The following is a 16404-nucleotide window of genomic DNA, read 5'->3' on the forward strand; positions in this document are numbered from 1 at the left end:
AAAAGTTCAGCCTTCTCAACATCCTGTCTTACCATTTCATCATTTTCATCCTGTAAAAATCCTATAGCATCTTTGACTTTTCTTTTACTTTTGACATATCCCCAAAATCCTTTATTATTGCTTTTGACATCTCTTGCAAGCCTCAATTCATTTTCAGCTTTAGATAATCTGATTTGTGCCCTGCAGGTTCTGCAGACAGCATTATATTCTTCTTTAGATATGCCTCCCTCTTTCCATTTTATAAACATTTTTTTCTTCCTTTTTAGCATGTGCTTAAGTTCTGTGTTCATCCATCCTGGTTTCCTTAACTGCTTCCTATTCTTCCCTCTTTTTGGAATTGTTAACAACTGTGCTTTGAGAATTTCATTTTTCAAGATTTCCCATCCTTCCTGGACATTTTTGTCTTTAAGGATATCCAGCCATTGGATCCCTCCAATTCTCTTTCTGAATCCCTTAAAATCTGCCTTTCTGAAATCTAACCTTGATGTCTGAGTCTTCACAGGTCTTCCGCCTCTAGTTATCCAAAATTCTAAAATAGCATGGTCGCTACCTCCTAGGGTCCCAGCCACTTTTACCTCCTCAACCATTTCCTCCCTGTTTATAAGGATTAGATCCAAGGTAGCAGTTCCCCTTGTTTTCTCCCTTACCTTTTGGAAGATAAAGTTGTCAGCAAGAGAGGATAAGAATTTTCTTGACCTGTTAGTTTTGCCTGAGAGAGATTCCCAACAAATGTCTGGATAGTTGAAATCTCCCATGACAACTATGTCATATTTTTTGGAGAACTTGGCCATTTGATGCATAAAGAGTTCATCCATATCTTCAGCTTGCACAGGCGGCCTGTAGTAAATGCCTACAATGGTGTCCTTTCCATTGTTCTGTCCTTGTATTCTTACCCAAACAGTTTCCACAGAACTCCCAGTCTCTGAAGCTTCAATCTCTGTGCAGATATACGCGTTTCGAACATACAATGCGACACCCCCTCCTCGTTTATCAAGTCTGTTTCTTGCAAATAAGTTGTATCCTTCTAGTCTTGTATTCCAATCATGTGTAATGTCCCACCAAGTTTCAGTGATTCCAATGACATCATATTTCTTTTCCTGTGTTAGTAGTTCCAATTCTCCTTGTTTGTTGCCCATGCTTTGTGCATTAGTATAGAAACATTTTAGTTTGTGATTGGTTTCTCTTTCTCCAATATTTTTATTAATTAGATTCTTTCGTCTTTGTTCTTCCTTTCCACTTCTAATAGCAGAGTTCTCAATAGCATTTGTCAGGTGTATGGCTTTTTCTGGTCTTTTGCTTCCCTTCCCATGTTGTTCTAGTTTAAAGCTCTCCTTACAAGTGTAGCAAGGCGACTTCCAAATACATGTTTTCCAGTCTTCGTAAGGTGCACCCCATCTCTAGCAAGTAGTCCATCGTATAAGTAGTTCACTCCGTGATCCAGAAATCCAAATCGTTGCTGACGGCACCATCGACGTAGCCAGTTATTCACCTGCAGAATCTTATTCCACCTCCTTGTTCCATGGCCATCCACTGGGAGGATGGAAGAGAAGACCACCTGCGCTCCCAGTTCTTTCACTTTCTTGCCTAAGTCTTCAAAGTCTCTGCAGATGGTTTCCATATAAGAGTTACAGTATGCACTAGAGTTTTCATTTCATGACTGGCACATTTGATTTCTACAAAAAAGAATATTTTAGGGAGAGGACCCTGCTTGCGAGAGCTCACAGTCTACAAGGGATGGGGGAGAACACAGTAGGTGAGGGTAGAGCTGGTTGTGCAATGGTTTGGGGGTTTCTACAGGTTGTAGGCTTGTAGGAAGAGATAGATCTTCAGTTTCCTTTTGAAGGCCAGAGTCTGATATCTTGCGGTAAAGAGTCCCAGAGTAAGGGGGGTGCATGGGAAAAATCTTGCTTGTGATTGTGAGAAAGGGAGATAAGAGGGAAGAAAAGAAAAAGATCTGGTGAGGATTGGAGGTTGCGTGCAGGTAACTACTGGGAGATTAGTTCACAGATGTATAGAGGAGACAAGTTGTGGATGACTTTGTATGCCATCGTTATGGTTTTGAACTAGAGTCTCTGGGCAATGGGGAGCCAGTGAAGAGGCCGGGGAATAGCGGGGAGGACAGGTGGATTAGTCGAGTAGCAGAGTTTAGGATAGATTGGAATGTGCGAGAGTGTTAGAGTGGAGGCCACAAAGTAGGAGTTTGCAGTAGTCATGGAAGGAGATGATAAGGGCATGGACTAGTGTTTTTGCAGATTCTTGGATGAGGAATGTCCTAAGTCCCAGGTTACCCCGAGGGTCCCGTAGAAGAGCAATCGTGCAAAACAGCCGTCGACCTTGCATTCCACATGTGACTCCACTGCCAAGGATATTTTAAACTGTTTCAATAAACATCGGATTTTATAGGACAGTGAGTGCCACCCTCTTCTTCTTCTTTGCATGGACTATTGGCTATGTCCAGGTGCATATGGTTACAGCAGTATTGACCCCAGGGTTGGGCGGTTTGGCTCAGGTGTTGCAGCAGTGCCGATTGCTTTTTTCTCTGCGTGGAGTACAGAGTAATATTGCTTGGATTTGGCAGTTAGTAGGTTGTGACAATTTTGGCCCTTTGCCTGGCTCTTCCCACTTGCCCTGTGTTGGTGGCAAGTATGGTTCATATTTGTGAGGTTGATGTCACCTTTGTCAAATGACATCAAGCCCACAGGAGAGGAGACTTTTTACCTCTGGTTACAGTTACTGGCTGTCAGATGAACCACAGCTCTCTGTTTGGCGGTAATGACCTTACTGCCGATCAGAGCCACTAGTATCTCTTGCGCTGTCATGCAGACGACAGCGTGGGAAACACCCGATGTTTGATTGCCAAACCCGAACAGTTACATGAACATCCTGGAGAAGTCCTGGTTCAGTGTACGTGCCCGAACAGTAGGTGTTCAGAAAGGACCTCGAAATTTACTGATCGGGTTTGCCCATCACTAGTCTCAGCTTTTCTTTATCAGATAATTACAATTGAGCTAGATGTAGTATATAACACCGGCAAAGTAGAAACAGACTGGTCATAAAGAAAAGTGGTGAGAGGGGGTTGTGTCGTGGTCAGTTTAAAAAATATACTGAGTTAATGCCCACAGGAGACGTAATATTTATCACAAAGCTTAGAACGCTGGTTGTCATACCAAGTTAATGCACACAGACAGCAAATCAGGCTGGAATTGTACTTGGAAGAAATAGTCCAAATGGATTAACATTCCTAATGCAATCCCAGCCTGATTTACATAAGAGCTATGCACTAGAGTTTTCATGACTGGCACATTTGATTTCTACAAAAAAGTATATTTTAGGGGGGTGACAAGCACCTAAACAGCAATACCTCCACAATGTTAAAACATACTGACAGGTTCCCTTTACACTGTCTTTTCAGATTACCATTCTCATTGAGTTGCACTGGTTTGTGTGTGTAGACAGCTATAATACATGTACAGACATGTACACAGACTCCTGGTTCTTGCACAGGCTTGTTTTTTCACACCCTTTATATAACATAAAAGGTACAAAACAAAGGAAACCACAGAACTGCACACACTGCAGAATCCGACTGACTTATGAACCTAACCACTGAAACTGTGACATCACCGAAGCACCCTAGAAAACGTATTATGTCTGTACAAGAATCCTAACATCAAACTAATCTTATATCATGTAAGCAAACCAAGGAGAAAACCAGGTCATAATATACTACATTATAAAGATTTTATTGGTGCAAAAAATTACAAAAAATACATTAACATTTATTAAATTAGTATGGGTACAATAAGGTTTGATCCCTGGTGAAAAAATGAAGGCTGAAGAATTTGTCACGACATTGTGAATAAAACGAGCACAACCAAGTAATTTTATCCAAAGACTTCACAAAGACTCTACACCAGGTAGTGGCAAGAGGGCAATCTAATAGAGAAACTGTGATGAGGAGTCTATTATGAAGTATCAACAAGTTTCTGTTACACGCTATACATATAGAAAGAGTGTAGTCAATAAAAGGAGTAGTTATCAATTTTGTTATCAATTCTGCCAACACTGAGGCCACGTACTCCAACGTGCATTTCACATGGATGTCACTTCCTCAGGGGGCGACTGAGGTAGTTTTTCTTAATTCTTATTTCATGTAATCATGTGTGACAGCACACGTGTTGTATACAGTCCTTGCATCTGTTTAGCGTTCCTTTCCTGGAATGTCAAAAATGACCCCTATATATAGATTGTGAACTTTGAGCTGACAGCTGTGTTCTTATATGCCTTGCGTTACCATTCGATCAAACATATTAATGCTTTTTTTTTCCTTTTTATGCAAATTTTATGGATCCTCTACGAAAATGACAAATCTATCAATAACAGACACAAGGTAAGACCTTGTTTTCTAGTGTAAAATTTGTTTGTTTTTTCTGGAAGACTAGAAATCAGTAATAGCTAAAAGGTTGAAAGGGTTTCATGTCACCAAGCTTTAGGACTCCGCTGATTCATTTTCACTTCCCTTTCTCTAAATTGTTGACGTACTGTAACAATGGCCAACTTCCCTTACTAGCACTTCTGAAGTGTTCCCGAAAGAAAACATCAACCTTCAAATTTGGTGAAAGTACAAATTTCAACATTGTAACATTAAAAATTGGAGAGAATTGAAAAAAACACGATTGATATTCTGCTGATAACAGTAAAAAGAAAAAGAGAGAGAGAGTATGACAGTGACATAAAAAGGAAACCTTATATATATTACTAAAAATTACACAAAAGTTACTTGAACATCTGATCGAGAAAAATTTTTACAGCTTTTTAAACTTCATGTTGGAATAAACTAAAAAATGTGCCTGGTCAGGAACGCAGCTTCATGGCCCAGTCCTGAACTGGTGTCACCACCCTGTTGTCCGGTATCCTGGGACTAGGGGCTCTTTCCTTATTCCTATCACTTGGAGAGCCCTAGCTTGCCCTGTTCCCCGGATTACTTCTGATGGTGAAGACGTCGGGGCCATGCACCTTTCCCTTGGTTCTGAATCCGCCCTAAGTTTGTACCTTTCCCCCACCCAGGGAAGAGTGGAATAGTTGTGTGCTATAATAGACAAACCAGACTAACAATTATATAAATATACTCACACAAACAACTGAGGTATATACTGGGGAAAGTGGAGAGTGGGTAAAAACCAAAGTAGGAGAAGAAGGAGATTAGCACACACCCAAAACCTTGAATCAGTCCAAGATAAATCCACCAAACACCTTCTCAAACAACTGCAACAAACCACCATCTCCAAACCATGCAGCATGAAGCTTCTCTGGCAATGAGTGCTAGCCAGGGCCCAGATTATATAGAAGATGGTTGTGCTAATAGTGAAGCAGCTTAGAGCCTTTATGCAGGAAAGCTTCAAAGAGCTGTCAACTGAGCAGATTAACCCCTGCACTAATAACAGAAATCTGCACTGCTTAACATGAAGGTGAACAGCTTCTAATCAGTGCAGGAGTGGAAAAAATCAAACGCTATGGTCTTTTGGCTCCTCTCTGTTATGGTAAACCCATGACAACTGGTTAAGAAATGGTTTAATGCCCTTATTGGTATATTGCTTCTAATCTGCAATGTTATATTTTGAGCTTGGCAATTATTTCAGCTTATAGTGGTATAAATGTTTTGTTGACCTTCGTTTACAAATCATCTGATGACTCTCATTTTTTAACTTTGGAAAGAAAGAGGACATTTCTAGTATTTTATTACCAATTAGCTAAAATATGACCAGTGGATGTGTATGTGATTGATGGAAGGATTTTTGGTAACTTCTGAGAAAGTCTTATGGAAATCTTTGAACATTGTTGTTAATTTCCATTTGATAGGAATGGGTACAGTACAACTATATGTGCAACCATATGTTCCTGGTATAGTGTTTCCTTCTGCAGGCAGTTATCTTACAGCTAAACTCAAGTTTGTGAAAAGTGGGAAGAAGAAAAGCGCTATTTTCTTAAGACACATGTACTATCAATGTTTAAATATTTCCCACAAGTTTTGCACAAAGTCAGACTGGTCCAATAATAAACTAGATTATTTTGCAGTGGGTTTTGCAATCACTCATTAATGGACTTCTCATAATACATGCCTCAAAGGTCTTGCAGTAGGCGATAATTTAAACTGATTTTAGAGACATTCGTTTGACACTAAAGTAATTTAAAAAAATAGCTAAATACCAAATCACTGGCTTCAGTTATAATGTTGATTGGCTGCAGTGGTTACATAGATAATGAATGTGATGTTATCACTGCAGGACCGGCAGCGACTATGAGTGTAATGAGTAGGTAGATAGGAAGGGTTCAATTCCTGAACATCCCGTTTAAAAGCAATGAAATGTCCTGAGTGTATAACCTAGCAAGATTATCATGACATTGAAGGAAACTTACATATTTTTATAAAAATTAGAAGACCAATATATAACCACTTCACACTTTTTGAAAGAGTACTAACAGAACGAGAAGTTATGCACGCGATCATTCACTGTTCTTTCATGGATGAACCATTGCTGTCTTTGCCCTCTCCTGACTATGTCTACAGTGGTAAGAATAGTGTTAAAAGCTTTGAGAAATATCATAAATTTTGCACAGAGCTAAAGGCTGATCTTTAATAAACCCTACAGGAAAGAGTCCTCACTAGACTGAAAAACTACATTTTTCATTCAGATAATTAAGCATTGATGCAGATGATATTCCCATGCTTTGGTTTCCTGCAGGAAATCTTTTTCGAGTCCTCAGTTTCAAGCATAGGCCGCTATTACTACTGTAACCCAAATTATTGTTAGATATTATTGAAGAACATATGGGATTTAGAAAATCTTTGTGTTTCCGCTCTTCAAAGCACAAAAGATGTTAATTAACGGGAACCTGTCATATCCAGAAAACCTATCTACCTTCAGGGTTTGCAGTGTTCGTGTAGTGGTAGGTACCATTTCTGCATTCAATATAAGAGATTACAGTACTGGCTGAAAATCTTTCTGATTGGGGTTATTAATTTTTTCCAGTCTTTTCCATCTGCTAAATAGTGCCATCTTTTAAAATTCATGTATGAACTCGCCCCTAGTGCCTCTACTTCTGTCCATGGCGGTGTCACACTTTTGTTCCAGATGAGCGGGGTGATTCCAGAGCAGGTTTGTTGAATGATTGATGGGGTTTGTAATGCCATCTAAGCAGGTATCTTGAGGGTTAATTTTAACATCACTCATATATTTATTTCCTTGATGTAAGTCTTTGGCTGGTTTCCACTCTATTTAAACCCCTAATATCAGCTTCTCACTGCCTGTTATAGTTTATTAATACCTAGGCCTTTGTCTGTCCCTAGTATCCATCCTGTATCTCCTGTGTAGTTCCTGACCTGGGCTCATTTTTCTGCCTCACAATTCTGTTCCTAACTTTGATCTCCTGGTAATGACCAAGGTTGATGACACTTCTTTCTGCCAACTCGTTCAACCACCAACAGACTTTATTTTTCAACTCACGCAGAGACACAACAAACTTAATTGTAACTGCCACTTCACAGCAGGATTCATACATCTGTGTTTTGCCGTGCGAGAATGTACCGAGGTGCATGGACAGGCTCTGGGTTTCTTGACCCAAACTCAACATTTGATTTTCACTCAAGAGATCCACGGCTGATCCGTGCATCATAGTCCATTCTTGGATACCAAAACATGAATTTTTGAATCTGGCCTAAGAGGTACATGATGATTGGTGGGATACATGAGTAGACAAACAGTTGCACAATGCAATTTGACTTAGAAAAGTAGACATTTTTAGAGCCTTAAGAATCATATGCCCTGCTACCTGTTCTCCAGATGTCAAGGTTGCACCCAAGATGGCTTTGGTTCTTAGATGAACCTTCTGAGTCACTCTTGGTCTCTGTGCTACTGTTGCTCCCCTGCCACAACGTATGGTATCTATGCATTAATTGTTGCTTTTTCTATGATAATGCAACACCTCCCAGGGTCCTAAGCCACAACAGTTTACGTTCAAGAAAGCAGTAACAAATGAAAGAAGGTTGTTAATTGGCAATAATATATAATGTAACTTTATTAACATAGGTAACAATTTCTTAAAAGTTGGATCACATATGCTCACCTTCTCATGTGGTTCTACTTGATAAAGACTGGCAAGGTAAACACCCAAATATGTTGTATGCCGAGTATTTTCTTTACACTGCCAGCAGTAAAACTAGAGAAAAGCGGATGATTCTAATTTGTCTGGTTGTGCAGATTTTCCTAAAAAATTCAGTTTGAAGAGATGCTATTTTTCAAAAATGTAATGTCCCTTATTATATGCTTTCAGATATCGCTAAACCCCAAAGCATAATAAATGTAATATATCATATATAAAGAAATCTTTACACCGGTACTCACCTTACCAATTACCTCTCCAGCCCCTCCACTCATGAACACTACCTATCTGTCTTTGCTACATCTTCTGATTCCACCCATGTGTGGGACTGGTAGGTACCAGGATTTCTAGCTCCAATGTGACCTTGAAGGGTTCTACGCAAGTGCAGAAGATGTCACAGCATCATGACATCTTAACATGCGTCATGCCTTTGTGTGCACATGCAGAGTACCATGCCGAGCCGCATTAGAGTCAGAAGTCTTGGCTCTGTGTAGGACAAAAATCAGTCGTACAATGCACAAATTAGGCCTTTATGGAAGAATGGCAACAAGAAAGTCATTTCTCAAAGATATCCATAAAAAGTGTTGTTTACAGTTTGCAACAAGCCACCTGGGAGACACACCAAACATTTGGAACAAGGTGCGCTGGTCAGATGAAACCTAAATCGAACTTTTTGGCAACAATGCCAAACGATATGTTTGGCGTAAAGGCAACACAGCTCATCACCCTGAACACACCATCCCCACTGTCAAACATGGTGGTGGCAGCATCATGGTTTGGGCCTGCTTTTCTTCAGCAGGGACAGGGAAGATGGTTAAAATTGATGGGAAGATGGATGGAACCAAATACTGGACCATTCTTGAAGAAAATCTGTTGGAGTCTGCAAAAGACCTGAGACTGGGTCTTCCAACAAGACAATGATCCCAAACATAAAGGAAAATCTACAATGGAATGGTTCACAAATAAACGTATCCAGGTGTTAGAATGGCCAAATCAAAGTCCAGACCTGAATCCAATCGAGCACCTGTGGAAAGAGCTAAAAACTGCTGTTCACAAACGATCTCCTTCAAACCTCACTGAGCTCAAGCTGTTTGCCAAGGAAGAATGGGCAAGAATTTCAGTCTCTCGATGTACAAAACTGATAGAGACATACCCCAAGTGACTTGCAGCTGCAATCGCAGCAAAAGGTGGTGCAACAAAGTATTAAGTTAAAGGGGCCGAATAATATTGCACACCCCACTTTTCAGTTTTTGAATTTCCACAAAATTTTAAAATAACCAATAAATTTCGTTCAACTTCACAGTTGTGTTCCACTTGTTATTGATTCTTCAACAAAAATTTAGATGTGGTATCTTTATGTTTGAAGCATGATAAGTGGGAAAAGGTTGAAAAGTTCCAGGGAGCCAAATACTTTTGCAATGCCCTGGGCGGCATGGTGGCTCAGTGGATAGCACTGCAGCCTTGCAGCGCTGGAGTCCTGGGTTCAAATCCCACCAAGGACAACATCTGCAAGGAGTTTGTATGTTCTCCCTGTGTTTGCGTGGGTTTCCTCTGGGTACTCTGGTTTCCTCCCACATTCCAAAGACATACTGATAGGGAATTTAGATTGTGAGCCCATCGGGGACAGTGATGATAATGTGTGCAAAACTGTAAAGCGCTGCAGAATATGTTAGCGCTATATAAAGATTATTATATATATACATTTTTTAATATAGACATTTATCTGCATGTCTGTTTTTTTGCAAGTCTGTTTACTAGTCCAATTTGGCAACTACACATGCTGCCCCCTTAATGTATAATGCAGCCAGCCACCACATTTTGAGTAATTGGGGTTGAAAAACTTGTTTTAAAGTTTTTACAGTATTGTACAAAATATATGACTAAAAAGTGACAATGGCAAGAGGCTGAATAGCATAAGATATGGAATATAAGTTGCTGAATATGTCATATCACTTGTCTCAGTTACAGTATGATGATGTTACCTCTGACAGTCATGGCTGTCGCTAGGAATTTCGTGGCCCCATACCGCCAAAATTTTCATGGCCCCCTTAAGACTCTGCCCAGGCTACACCCCAGCCCCACTTCCACCCCTCAAACCTTCCACATTCCCACTGCTGTCTCTTAGAAAAACCCACCTCTCACCAATCACACAGTTACAGTTCCATCACCAGATCACATACATAGCCAGCAGCTTTTGTTTTGACCAAAAGATTTTTTAATCTGCCATTGTGACAAGGTAGACTCTTTTGGCTGGGCCCTACTCTGCGCTAACCTATTACACATTTGTTAAAATATGTAATACAATTTAAGTATATTATTATTTTTCAATTTTTAAAATGACCTATAATATCACATACAAGGGACAAATACCACTACACTATGACCAGACACCATATTACCACCACATAGTGACCTATAATACCACATACAAGGAACAAATACCAGCACACCATGACCAGACCACATATTACCACCACATAGTGATACTACAAAACTGATCATTATAAAAAACACAATACTAATATCACCAAAAGTGTCATTATACACTGTCGATCAGTACTTAGTATGCTGTGTCTGTGTACAGGTAATACGGTGATCACATTATACACACAAGCGCTATATATATTGTACAGGTTATACAGTGATAAATGACATTATAAACAGGAGCTCTGTATATAGTGTCAGTGTACAGGTAATACAGTGATCACTAGTGACATTGTACACAATATCTGTATGTAGTATACAGTGTCTATTGTCAGTGCACAGGTAACACACTGACTCACCAGTGACATCTCTAGGTGAAGTCCTTCATCTTCGCTTTTCATCTTCATCCAGCACAGACTGCCATCACTTCTTTCAGCCAGGGTTCGTCTCTGCAGGAAATAACAGTTATCTAGAGCACTGCTTGCATAGCACATTAATTAATTTTTTCCCAACTTCTACACTACACCAGATGAAGAAAAAAGGCAACATAGTGTCGCTCTGCAAAGTAACAGGACCGCCCCCTCATTTAAAACAGTATCCTCAAAACATAAAATAAATGCATCACTGAAGCAATAATATCCCTTAAACAGCCATTATGGAAATAATATCCCCCATCTTGGCTCCCCCAGGTGTCTAATTCTTGGTTCCAGCCATATGTCCTTCCATCCTGCGCACATGAGTATCCATTCTGCTCCATGTGATGTCCCATCCTGCCCCATATGATCGCCCCATCTGTCCCATGATCCTGCCCCATGATCCTGCCTCATCTGCCCCATGATCCTGCCTCATCTGCCCCTTGATCCTACCCCATCTGTCTTCATTGTATCCATCCTGACCCATGATCCTCCAACATGTGTTTCCATCCTGCCCCATGTCTTCATCTTGCCCCATGATCCTGCACCATGTGCTTCCATCCTGCCCCATGATCCTGCCTTATCTGTCTCTATCTTGCCCCTTCTGTCTCCATCCAGCCTCATCTGTCTCCATCCTGCCCCATGATCCTGCACCATCTGTCTCCATCCTGCCCCATGTTCTTGCCTCATCTGTCTCCTTCCTGTCCCATGTTTCCATCCTGCCCCATGATCCTGCACCATCCTTCTCCATCCTGCCCCATGTCTCCATCCTGCACCTTGTCTCCATCCTGCACCGTGTCTACATTCTGCATTGTGTCGCTATCCAGCCACATGATCCAGCACAATGTGTCTCCATCCTGCTCTATCTGTCTCCATCCTGCCTCATGTTCCTGCCCCATCTGTCTCCATCCTGCCCCATGTCCTCATTATGCCCCATGACTCCATTCAGCCCCATGTCTCCATCCGGCACAATGTGTTTCCATCCTGCTCCGTATCTTCATCCTGCCCCATGATCCTGCACCATGTGCTTCCATCCTGCCCCATGATCCTGCCTTATCTGTCTCTATCTTGCCCCTTCTGTCTCCATCCAGCCCCATCTGTCTCCATCCTGCCCCATGATTCTGCACCATCTGTCTCCATCCTGCCCCATGTTCTTGCCTCATCTGTCTCCTTCCTGTCCCATGTCTCCATCCTGCCCCATGATCCTGCTCCATCCTTCTCCATCCTGCCCCATGTCTCCATCCTGCACCTTGTCTCAATCCTGCACCGTGTCTACTTTCTGCATCGTGTCGCCATCCTGCCACATGATCCAGCACCATGTGTCTCCATCCTGCTCCATCTGTCTCCATCCTGCCTCATGTTCCTGCCCCATCTGTCTCCATCCTGCCCCATGTTCCTGCCCCATCTGTCTCCATCCTGCCCCATATCTCCATTATGCCCCCATGACTCCATTCTGCCCCATGTCTCCATCCGGCACAATGTGTTTCCATCCTGTCCCATGTCTCCATCCTGCATCATGACTCCACCCTGCACCATGTGTTTCCATTATGCTCCATGTCTCCATCCTGCCCCATGTCTCCATCCTGCCTCATGTCTCCATCCTGCCCGATGATCCTGCATCATATGTTTACATTCTGTCACATGTCACATGGAGTAGGATCATGGGGCTGGATGGAGATGGATGGGGCAGGATGGAGAAACATAGTCTGTCTCCATCCTATCCCATATCTCCATCCTGCCCCATGTCTCCATCCTGCACCATGTGTTTCCATCCTGCCCCATGTCTCCATCCTGCCTAATGTCTCCATCCTGCACCATGTGTTTCCATCATGCCCCATGTCTCCATCCTGCCCCATTTCTCCATTCTGCCCCATGTGTCCATTCAGCCCCATGTCTCCATTGTCACGCCGCTGCCTGTCATGCCACCGCGCACTCCTCCGCCCCGACATACTCACCGGTCCTCGGAGTCCAGGCGCGTCCCCGTTCTCTCTCCAGCTCCAACTTCAGCGTCGGCTTCCTGTCGGGCGCGCACGCACAGCAGGCCTTACCGCTCACACGCACACCGCTCTCTGTGAGGCCAGCCGCTCCTCCAGGTCCACTCTATGCTCTGGAGGACTCTAACCCGGAAGTCCCACCACACATTCCCTTATCAGGCCGCCTCTTCCTCCTGGCAGTGCCTGATCGTCACAAGTGTCTGACTCGTGATTCTGGCCCCTCGTATTCCTGCGCTCCCTGCCTGCTCCGCTGCCTACCCTGTCCCCCATCTCTGCCAGCCTGATTTACGTTCTCCTCCTTGTGTCTCTCCTAGCTTCCGCCTGCCCGTGTCTCCAGTCCAAGCTCCCGTGTCTTGTCCGTGTCCTCCGGCCTGTGTTTCCAGTCCGTGTTCCTGGGTTCCTGTCCCGCCAGTCCTGCCACCTGTGTCAGTCCAGTTCGCCCCGTGTTCCTAGGCTCCTGTCCCGCCAGTCCTGCCACCTGTGTCCGCAGTCACCTGTCATGCCACCTGTGTCCACCCTGGGTACCAGCTGCCGTGGTAATAGTTCCCCTTGGGCCTGACCCTAACGCTCCCTGTATAGGGGGTGGTCCACCTGGTCCGTTCGCCCAGGGGTGGTTCGTTGCCGTGGTCTAGTGGGTTCACCCTTGGGGATCCTCACAGCACGATCAGGCCATGGACCCCGCTTATACCTCAGCTTCTGCCCAAAAGGAACTAGTGTTCCTATGTGAAAATCAGACTCGGATCATGGCCTTTTTTAAAACCATGGAGTCCCGCTTGTCGGCATTACAGCACTCTGACCCTGGCAATGCGTCCCAGCTGGCTGGTCTCCAGCAGTAGCTCACCCAGCAATGCGATACCCAGGCCCATATCTTAAATTATATGGCCTTGGTGGATAACTGACTTCTTTCCCTCCAGTCCGCCGCATCTGCCCCTGTTCAGGCCTCGGTTCCACATCTGCTACCCCTTTAAGCTAAACCTCCACGGTATGGCGGAGATCCCAAATTTTGCCGCGGATTCCTAAACCAGTGCCAATTGCACTTTGAATTGTTGCCGCAACAGTACCCCACTGACCGAGCTAACGTGGCTTTCGTGGTGTCCCACTTGGAGGGTGAAGCGTTGGCCTGGGTGAACCCTCTCTGGGAGAGACATTCCTGTGGTCTCTCAGCTCTCCATCTTTTTGGAGACTTTTCGTAAGGTCTTCGACGAGCCCGGGCGCCTGGCCTCTACCACCGAGTCTCTTTTTAGTCTCCGCCAGGGCACTCTTTCCATTGGCCAGTACGCTATTCAGTTCCTCACCTTGTCCTCCGAGCTGGGGTGGAACAATGAGGCTTTGGTGGGAACATTTTGGCAGGGTTTATCTGCACGAATTAAGGACGAGCTGACAGGTCGTGAGACACCAACGTCCTTGGAGGATCTCATTTCTCTGGTGACTCGCATTGACTTACGCTTCCAGGAGCGCTCCCGCGAGGCTGCCAGGGAGAGAAGACTTCCCCGTTTGTCTCCAGCTACACGCGGTCCTCCCCGCTCGCAATTCACCTCCACCTCTTCCGCCTCGGTACCAGAACCCATGCAGGTGGATCCTCTCAAACCAGCAGAGCAGCGCCGCCAAGAAAGACTCGCCCAGGGTCTCTGCCTATATTGTGGCAGCTCCTCCAATTTTCTGTGCTCCTGTCTGGTGAGGCTGGGAAACGCCTCCACCTAGGTAAGAGAGGCCTCCCTAAGTGTTAATGATACCTCTCTATCCTTGACTCTCTCCGTTTTACTGAATCTACAGTCCAGCCGCATCTCTGAAGTGGCCTATATAGATTCTGGAGCAGCGGGGAATTTCATCCAGCTGGAGGCGGTCAAAAGGTTCCAAATTCCTGTCAGGTCCTTAGAGACTATCAGTGATTAGCGTCGGTCGACGGCGCCCCCCTGCGGGAGATCGTCATCCTGGTCACCGAGGAGGTGGAGCTACAGATCGGAGCCCTGCATCGGGAGAAGATAGCCTTCATCGTACTGCCCTCGTCCCACATGCTCCTCTTGGGCCTTCCTTGGCATGAACCCGTCCTCGATTGGCGATCTGGTGACATCCTACGTTGGGGTCAAACCTGCCACTCCAGGTGCCTGTTTTCAGTTCAGCCAGTCAGATCTTCTCGGTCTTCTACTATGCCTGCAGACTTGCCCTCGGCCTACTGGTCCTTCGCGGATGTGTTCAACAAGAAAGAGGCCGAGAGCCTGCTCCCGCATATTCCCTATGACTGTCCAATCGATCTTGTTCCGGGCTCTACTCCGCCCCGGGGCCGAATTTATCCCTTGAATCTTATTGAGTCGCAAGCCATGACTGACTATGTCCAGGAAAATCTGGCAAGAAGCTTCATCTGGAAGTCCTCTTCACCTGCAGGCTCAGATTTCTTTTTCGTCAAGAAAAAGGACGGATCCCACTTGTCCCTGCATTGACTACCGGGGTCTCAATAATATCACTATCAAGAACAAGTACCCGCTACCGCTCCCACTCATTCCAGAGCTGTTTGATCGGCTGCGGGGAGCACGAATCTTCACCAAACTAGATCTCCGTGGGGCTTACAACCTCATGTGTATTCGCTCTGGGGACGAGTGGAAGACCGATTTTAACACCATGGACGGTCACTATGAATATTTAGTCATGCCCTTCGGCTTGTGTAATGCTCCCACGGTATTCCAAGAATTCATGAACGATATTTCCGAGATCTCCTATACTCTTGTGTGGTGGTGTACCTGGACGATATCCTCATCTTTTCTTCCGATCTGTCTACCCACAGAAGGAACGTCCGCCAGGTTCTGCTGCGCTTGAGGGAGAATCACCTATATGCTAAACTCGAGAAGCGTGCCTTCGAACAGACATATCTTCCGTTCCTGGGGTATATCATCTCTGACTCAGGCTTATGCATGTCCGCATGTCTCCATCCTGCCCCATGTCTCCATCCTGCCTCATGTCTCCATCCTGCCCCATGTCTCCATCCTGCCTCAAGTCTCCATCCTGCTCCTTGATCCTGCACCATGTGTCTACATTCTGCCACAAGTCATATGGTGCAGGATCATGGGGCAGGATGGAGACAGATGGGGCAGGATGGAGACACATAGTCCATGGGTCTCAGTCCTGCTGTCAAAACATACTGCGTCTTGTCGCTTTCAATAAAAATAATGTAAAAAAAAACTACCAGCAGAATTCTGCCGCTGGGGACTGCTTAGCAGAAAAGATGGAGCATGATGTGGGGCCCCTCTGCTCATCAGGCCCCATACACCAGTCAGGGCAGTAATACACTGATGGTGGCCCTGTTGACAGTGACAAAGTCAGCTTGAATTAGTGTTCTGAACAGATCCCTCTGCTTGATCACAATTGACTAAAAGGGAAAACTTTTGGACCATTTGGACCATTTCACTGCATCTTTCTCT

The 16404-nt window shown here is 44.4% G+C and overlaps 1 long non-coding RNA gene across 2 annotated transcripts in view; it reads left to right on the plus strand.

Annotated features, from left to right (window-relative positions):
* Nucleotides 1–16404, plus strand: part of LOC141087559 (uncharacterized) — a 122323-nt gene that overhangs the window by 26320 nt on the left and 79599 nt on the right. Inside the window, exon 1 of one of the 2 annotated variants that reach the window (XR_012231690.1) lies at nt 1328–4390. The exons of the other annotated variant lie outside the window; for it this stretch is intronic. This is a non-coding gene — a long non-coding RNA (uncharacterized lncRNA). Of the gene's footprint in view, nt 1–1327; nt 4391–16404 lie in introns of those variants that run through there. 2 annotated transcript variants of the gene reach the window in all.

The sequence above is a fragment of the Dendrobates tinctorius genome, unplaced genomic scaffold (assembly GCF_039654945.1).
Source record: "Dendrobates tinctorius isolate UK_male_01 unplaced genomic scaffold, ASM3965494v1 ptg000034l, whole genome shotgun sequence".
Taxonomy (NCBI): Eukaryota; Metazoa; Chordata; class Amphibia; order Anura; family Dendrobatidae; genus Dendrobates; species Dendrobates tinctorius.